General features: G+C 45.6%; 1 pseudogene; it reads left to right on the forward strand.

The window, feature by feature from the left end:
* The first annotated feature begins 7,502 nt into the window (after nucleotides 1-7,502).
* LOC136386545 (U2 spliceosomal RNA) lies at nucleotides 7,503-7,679 on the forward strand (annotated as a pseudogene).
* Nucleotides 7,680-8,621: the final 942 nt, after the last annotated feature.

Consider the following 8,621-nt stretch of genomic DNA (forward strand, 5'->3'; position numbering starts at 1 on the left):
CCAGCAGCGTCAGCATCACCTGGGGACTTGTTGGAGACACAGAGCCCTGTGTTCCATCCCTGACCTGCTCAGATACCAGGGGTGGCGCCCCGTGACCTGTGATGTAACAAGCCTTGCAGGTAATTCTAATGCATGCTCAAGTTTGAGAATCACTGTGTCAGATGATGAACAACGTTCCTCAAAATTAAGCCTTATTTAGATCCCTTTGTATTAACTTTCTAGGTTAATTTTTTTTCCTGGAGTTTCTATGGGTTTTCCTTTTTTCTTACCAAGTGAACACATGCTGTTCTGAATATCTATGGCTGTATTATAAACCATCCCAAAATGTGGAAGTTTAAAGAACAATTTATTATTCTCTCCTGGTTCTAGGAATGGGCTCAGCTGCACGGTTCCCATGTGCAGTCTCTCATACTGTTGTGGTCGGGTGGGGATGGGGCCAGAGGAGACGTCACAGGGGCTGTCGAGCAGTCTTACATGTGATCTTTCCATGAGGCTTGAACTTCTCAGAGCATAGCGTTCTCAGGATAGCAGCACCTGTCATGGGGGCTGGCCTCCAAAATGCAGCATCTCAAGAGCAAGTGTTCCCGGAGAAGCTGGCAGAAGCTGCAGTTCTTATGACCTAAGAGCCTTTTGACTTCATTTTCTAGTATAAATCTGTGTTTTTATCTTAATAAATACCATCCTAGGACTTCCAAGCATTCTTAGAATGGACCCCACAGTTTCCTGTTTCCTATATTACCTAGAGGAATTTTCCCATAAAAACTACATGGAATGTAACCTTTCTGAATCTAGCCTCTGAAAATACCTTCACTTTGCGCTTATGCTTAATCGATCGTTTGGCTGCATATGGGATTCCAGGCTCAAAACTACCCCATCCTGTTTTGGTATCAGTTTGATCATTGTAACTCTTTTCCCTTTGAAGGTACTCCCCCACTGTGCCTAGAAGATCTGTTTTGTCTGTCTCCCGGAAGTGAATTTCACAAATGTGTATCTAGGTCCAGAATTTTCTTTCATTCATTCTGCCTGGAATTTAGTGCCTCTTTTCCTCCTGAGAGCTCATGCTTTTCTTCAGCTCTAGATTGTTTTCCTCTTATTATTTATTGTTTTTCCTCTCAGTTTGCTCTGTAGCCATTATCTAGTGGTCAGAGAGGAGAGCAAATCAGTCACAGGTACTTGTTCGCAGATATCAGTTACACTGTTTTCATAAAATTCTTTTCCGGGCACTGCAGAGCCCTGGCTTGGCGTTTGTATGATTTGGGTTACAACGTGGGCAAACGGAGAATGTGGAAGCCATGAAGGAACAGCCGAGTTCCTGCCCTGGCCGTGGTCTAGTGTGTGTCACCAGGTGTGCAGGTAACCTTGTTTATAGCTCTACTTTAGCAAACATGGATTTATATTGTGATTTTTGTATACTTGAAGCATTCATTATGCTCCACAATTTTTTGAAGTCAATTCTTGTGTACCTAGCACCCAGATTTGTCAGATCCTAGCAACTTAACCATATTGTGTTGGATCTTTGTTTCAAGGAAATAAACATCAGAGACAGAGTTGCAATACTCTGAGGACCCTTCCCTGGTCTCATGTTCCCCTCATCCTCTTCAGAAATCATCAAGCTTGACTTTGCTTTTGTATCATTCCCATGCAGTTCTTCATATGTTGACCACATAACGACATGTCCTTAACAATGTGTGATATTGTTTGGCATGTTTTTGAACTTGATGTAAATGGTATCATACTGTACATATCCTTCCACACTTTGATTTTGTTATTGAACATTAGTTTTATAAGAACTATACCTTTTAATAGATATAGTTTTCATTCATTTATCTTCATTGCTTTATAGTAGTCTATTGCATATTAGAATTTAGATTCTGCTGTTAATGGACATTTAGGTTGTTTACAAGTTTTTGCTATTAAAAATACTGCTGCAACAAACATTCTTGTACCTGTCTCTTTGTGCATATCTGCTGTGATTTTTCTCTAGGCTATATGCCCAAGTGTGGAGTTTGAGAAATAGATAGGTATTCTTCCACTTTACCAGGTGGAGATTCCCCTCCACTGGGCAGTCCCAGCAATCCACCCTGAGGGCGGGAACAAGGACAATCCAAGCTAAGTTGCTCTGAATCTTCCTCCTCCAGTGTCTGAGGTATCCTGCCAAGCAGGATACCGAAACAGGCTGGCTGATTTTACAGGAAGAGAGAGATAAGCAGAGAGATAGAGAGACAGAGATAGAGAGATACTGATCACTCTCTCTGCGATAAATTACATATTCCCTAATGCCGACCAAAACCAAAAGACCCAGAAGTACTCTTGAGGATGTAGGCTCCTTTCAACCCCTCGTATAAGTTGTTTTGTTCCCCTCATGAAAGCATGAATTCAGTGTAGGAGAATGTTGGTAGTGGGTTTATAGTGACACTCCTAGACACAACCTGGATAAGCAGACAAAAAAATGAGAGAAGGAGAGGGAGAGAAGTGGAAGGAAAGGGAATTCAAAGAAAAATGGAGTGTTGTTTTCTTTGCCTGTACGATGACTTAATATAAATGGAACTATCCTGGTGTACTATAGATCTCATTCTAATTATTATATTTACCTTAATGTTCCCATGTTGCTATCTGTACTCTTCAGTTAGGTCCCAGCTTCTGATTGTTGTATGATATTCCATAGCATACATCCACCACCTTCGTTAGCCATTCCCCCAATGATGGACTCCTAGATGATCTTCAACTGCCTTCTACAAACAAAGCTGAGACGAATATCCCCATACACCCCCCTGTATAACAACAAAAAGCAACAACAACACATAACACATACTGGATCACAAGGTATATGTGTACTTAGTGGGACCAAGACTTCAGCACCTGTCTACCTACCCACAGGTCATTGGTCCAGGCATCCCACCAACGATGTGCATTATCCAGCACTATGCCCTGAGGGTTTTGTTTAAAAGTCCTCTCCAATTCTTTTTGGGAAATGTATTTTCCCACATTCTCTTCTATTTACTTAATGCTTTCACCATTCCTATTTCGGTCTTTAGTACATCTGACATTTGCTTTTGTCTCTGAAGGCAGGTAGGAATCCACTTTTTCTTTTTCTCCATGATGTAGACAGTTTCCCCTCATCAAATCTCTGATCAACTCCTATGGGACCAGTAGCATATTGAGACTTGGATGGTAAAGGGTGGACAGGTTGGGGATGGTGGTTTGCAGGTTTGCATCACTTTAAAGCGATGCACAGTCTGCCTCTGGTTCACTTGGGACTCTGGAGGGAACACCCTGGGCCATGACACAGATTCCATGGTGGCGCTGTGGTATGGGGAGAGGCTGAGGGGCTCGCCACCAGTTTAGAGGGAGTAGATCCCCAAAATGAACCGAGACAGAAAAACACGGGCGACGTCACAGTTCTGGGCAGAACCATTGGTGAACTCATGGAAGATTCCAGAAAGAACTCCCAGAAGAAACTGGGTGAGACATTAGCAGAAAAAAAAAAAAGAAGTCCTTCATTATTACTAGGTGGGCACAAAAGCAGCCAAGCCATGGTAAAGTTTTATGAATTTGATCCCTTCTATAATCACACATCTGACAGGCCAAGGGAAATAAAACAATACAGGGTGAGGCAAAAGCAGGTTTACAGTTGTGAGAATGCGAAACACAGAGTTTATTCTTGTGTTATTATTTTTTAATGTATTATTTTCCATATGAACAACTGTAAGCCTACTTTTGCCCTCCCCATATATATAAATTGAATTCACTGCTGTGTGATATGGGGAAACTACCATTTTATTTTCAGGTTCATTAAATAAGAATTATATTCCTGGGAGTAAATTGCAGCTGAAAAGAAAAAAATTATTTTTGAAACCAAGACTGTATATATCACCCTTTCATGTAGTTACAAGTGAAGGATTACTCTATATTTTAGAATTATTTTTCTATTACACAATATCGCACTGTTAAAGGTGAATAGATATGAAATAAGACATTATAATTATAACATTTAATCATGCGAAAATATCACTAAATCACACTTGAACATGCCTTAAATAAAATAGCATAATAGAAAGAATAACTCAACCCAGGAAGACATTCTTATCTGTCTTTACGAATATAGAACAGAAGGCAGACTGGAGGTCACAAATGCCTGAGGCAACACAGGAATAAATGTAGATTAAAAGTCTAAGAATGATTGATTTTGATAAATACTTGAATTTGGAATTACAGTTTTAAGTGACCTTTTTCAAGGAAAATAGCTCTCCAGCTTGAAATCATTCCTGTGCTTTCTCCAACTAGTAAAGCCTTATTCGTTTTTCAAATCATACCTCGGAGGTCACCTACCCAGGCAGCCCTCCAGGATTGCCCCTCCCACCCCACACCAGAGAGACACTTCCTCTTCTGAACTCCCTGTCTTGTTAATGCTTCTATTACTGAACTTCTCACATAGTATTCATTTTTTTGTTGTGCTTTTAAATTTATTCGGCTTAGGAAAGTACCTGATTCTTACATTGTGCTTAGAACAATACCTGGCACACAGCAAGTGTAAGATATTTACCCCGCCGAGAAAGAAGGAAAGGCGTAGCCACGAAGTGTGGAACAGCAAAAGCTTTATTTAGTAGAGCGCACTCCAGACAAGGTTCTCTGGTCCACGAGATGGGCCACAGAAGTCACACAGCCCCTGTTTGGGGGTAATTTATAGCATCGGTAGGGTGGTCAGGTTGATATGACGTGGTGAAATTTCACTGGCTGATAGACAGTCATCCTTTTTCAAAGGGCTCCTGGGAAGTTTCTTTTGGCATTCATGGGTGTGGGCGGTTCCAGCCAAAGTTCCCGGGCCTGGTTCCTCACGTGACCCTCCCCCATTGCCAACGGACCTCACATCCCGACCTTTTATGTTAGATAGGGGCACCGCTATTCGTCTGGCTACTCCCTGCTGGTTAGGGGCATCCTGGGGAAGGGACGTTGGAAGGTGGTGGCCCTGACGGGAGTCGCATATATGGGTGTAGGAGCATCTGTTTGACCGTGACTCGAGAAACCTCATAGATGCAGCCCTGTAAGAATTCTGGTTGCAGGCTCCCGGTGGGAGGGATAGGAGCAACAGGAGGATCTGCAGGGCCCAACCTTTTAGTGATCCAGAGACAGTAGGGCCCAGTGGTTCCGACTGCCAGCAGTCCCGCTACCTGTAGTATTACCCTGGGCTCAGCGAGAGTGATGTGGGTCTCTGAGTCTGGGCCGCGTCAGTCGTCCATGAGGCCTAGGAGTTTGAGCAATGGGCCCTCCTGGCTGGCTTGTCCTCCACATAGTAGGATCGAGGAAGAGCCTGTTGCCCAAAGGGGCAATTGCTCCGCCAGTGACTGGGCTGCTTGTAGTTAGGGCAGGGCTAGTGGGTGGCCTTGGGCAGGGGCACTGTCAGGACCAGTGACCCTCCTTGCCACATTTAAAGCAAGCTTCTGGTGGGATTCCTCTTTGCGGTCGGACTTGGGTCGGGCACCTTCTATGCCTTGCCCCTGTTGATCTGCCACAAGAGCCTGGGCTTGGAGTGTTACCTTCTGCTGCATACAGGCCTGGTGAGTAGCCTCGGCCTGTTCCTCCCAACCATTAAAAACCTTAAATGCCATGTTCATCAGGTCTCGACTAGGGGCTTGGGGGCTGAGAATAAGAGGAGGGAGGCTCCTGAGGAGCCTGACACCCAGATCCAGCCGGAAACGCCAGAGCCAGAGGGAGGACAGGGCCAGGCCTTCCTGCAAGAAGACCAGGGCTGGGCCGTGGGGTCAGGAGCCCTGCAAACCCACGTGAGGGCCAATGGCCAGCAGAGGAGGGCCTGACGGGGGAGGGGCTTAAGAACACAGTGGAGAGTCTGACCAGGCGATGGCACAGTGGATAGAGCATTGGACTGGGATGCGGAGGACCCAGGTTCGAGACCCCAAGGTCGCCAGCTTGAGCGTGGGCTCATCTGATTTGAGCAAGGCTATTGAGCTTGGACCCAAGGTCGCTGGCTTGAGCAAGGGGTTACTCGGTCTGCTATAGCCCCACGGTCAAGGCACATGTGAGAAAGCAATCAATGAAGAACTAAGGTGTTGCAATGAAAAACTAATGATTGATGCTTCTCATCTCTCCATTCCTGTCTGTCTGTCCCTATCTATTCCTCTCCCTTTCTCTGTCTCTGTAAAAAAAAAAAAAAAAAAAAAAAAAAAAAAAAAAAAAAAAAAAAAAAACTCAGCAGAGAAGGGAGGGGCTCCTGCTGGCAGGGAAGGGGGCTTCCTGGAGTAAAGAGACTCGAGCAGAAGAGGTTCGCAGAGGGACCAAAGAGGGCGTCCCGAGAAAAGGGCACCCCCCTGGGGGTCAGGCAGGAGGGGGAGAGAGTTGGGAGTTGGTGAAGGAGGAAAGATTAGGAGCAGAGGATTTAGGTGAGGTTTCTCTGGCCAAAAAGGGCCTGCACCATAGAGCAGGCAGCACAGAGATTAGGACAGGAGCGCAAATACTAGAAGCTCTGAATGTAAGGGATCTCCAACCATTTCCCAGTTCCTTGCAATATTTAAATTGGTGAGGGTGTTCAAATCGAAAGTACCTTCAGGAGGCCACCTGGTCTGGTTATCCAGTGGGTTCTGTGGCCCAGCCACATTGAAGAAGAAGATCAGTTTCCTCTTCTTTAGGGAGGGAGAGATTCTGGATAAGGCACTCCAGGAGTGTTTTTGAGTCAGGTTTGGATTCCTGTGCCTCTGTGGCTGCCCTCAGCCCTTGGAGTGCTCAGAGATGAGAATTGGCATCCCACAACTCAAGCTATGGCCACGAGATGGTTAGGTAGAGTGGGAGTGTCTGAGACGTCTCCATGGGAACAAACACACTCGGAATGGATAAGAGGTCCCTGATGCAGCTGCAATTACGGACAGGGAGTCTCGGTGGAAAGAACTGAGGGGAGGCTGGAGGCAGGGGACTTACCACACCATGTGCCAGAGTGGGTGGGAGGTCAGAGGTCCTGGTTCTTCCTCGGAAGGGAAGGGGAGAGGAGCAGCCCCAGCAAGCTTCAAGCTCCTCCAGGGTTTCAGCGCCAAATGTAAGGTATTTTCCTCACCGAGGAAGAAATAAGGGCATAGTCACCAAGTGTGGCATAGCAAAAGCTTTATTTAGTAGAGTGCTTCCCAGACGAGGTCCATGAGACGGGGCCAGAGAAGTTGCACCACCTCTCCTGTTTGGGGGTAATTTATAGCGTCGGTAGGGTGGTTGGGTTGATATGACATGGCAAAATTTCATTGGCTGACAGTCATTCTTTTTCAAAGGGCTCCTGAGAAGTTTCTTTTGGCACACATGGGTGTGGGCGGTTCCAGCCAAAGTTCCCGGGCCTGGTTCCTCACGTGACCCTCCCCCACTGCCAATGGACCTCACACCAGATAAATGTCTTTAAAAGTAAACTGAACTAAAACGCAAAGGGCTTTTTTTATGTACAGTACTGACGTAGTGATGAGACAGTTGTGGGGGAGGGGTATTTTTAAAAACTGTAATACAATCTGACCAGTATGGCTTCTCTACCTTTTGGCTAAAATCAAGTGTAGTATCTGTTCTTATCAGTTTAATCTGATCTGTGACCACATTCCAACTCACAGAATTCTTTGCCCCGAACTTTGGAATCAGATGTTATCTAGCTCAGCACCTCTCCAGCTTCATTTGCATATGAATCACTGGGGCGTGTGGTTAACTGCAGATTCTGGTTTAGGAGATCTGGGCAAGCCTGAGATTCTTTTTTTTTTTTTTTATAGAGGCAGGGAGAGTGAGAGACGGGAACAGGGAGCTGCTCCTCTATGTGCCCTGATCTGGGGTCGAACCCAAAGCTTGCTGTTTTAGGACGACACTCTTCACCGACTGAGCTAACAGCCAGGGCTGAGATTATGCATTTTTACCAAGCTCTGAGGGGATGTGCTGTTTTTGATCCACCAGCCACACATAAAGTAGCAGGAGGATAGCCCCATTTCTAATCATAGGCATGAATTATAGCTACAACGTTTGGAAAACTGGTCAGCAAGCAAGTGAATGTGAAAGTCAACTTTTCTAAACTAGCTCCATCAGTATCGCCTGGAGGGCTCATTAAACCACAGACTGCCGGCCCCATATCCAGCGTTCTTGATTCAGCAGAGCTAGGGCGGGGCTAGGAAGTTTGCGTTTCTAACCTGTTCTCAGGTGAGGCTGACGCTACAGGTCTGGCTACTACACTTTGAGTAATCTTGAAAGTCACTTTGAAACCATTGTAATCAGTGACCAATTCATCCATAATTGTCAGATTCCATTCATACAGGTGATAGCAGAGGAACAGATTGGAGCACTTCAGAACCATCTGCCACATGACAGTGAGTTATGGCCCCTGTATAGAGATTTGTCCCCAAGGAGGAAAGAGCACTGGATCAGGACCTGGCTTCTAATTCTGGGTCTTGAACCTGTGATTTACATCCCCTTGGAAATTTTCTGAACCTTCCCTAGTCCCAACCTTCTATCTGTACTAGACTCAACTGAAGTAGGCTCTGAACTGCCAGCCCACCAGAGTTCCCCCGGCACCCTGACCAGCCCCAACCTCACCGGACTTTTGCCCTTGACTCTTGAACAATTCAGTGGTGTGTCTTTAGCTGGGCAATGGGATTCCAAGT

Source organism: Saccopteryx leptura, chromosome X (genome assembly GCF_036850995.1).
Source record: "Saccopteryx leptura isolate mSacLep1 chromosome X, mSacLep1_pri_phased_curated, whole genome shotgun sequence".
Taxonomy (NCBI): Eukaryota; Metazoa; Chordata; class Mammalia; order Chiroptera; family Emballonuridae; genus Saccopteryx; species Saccopteryx leptura.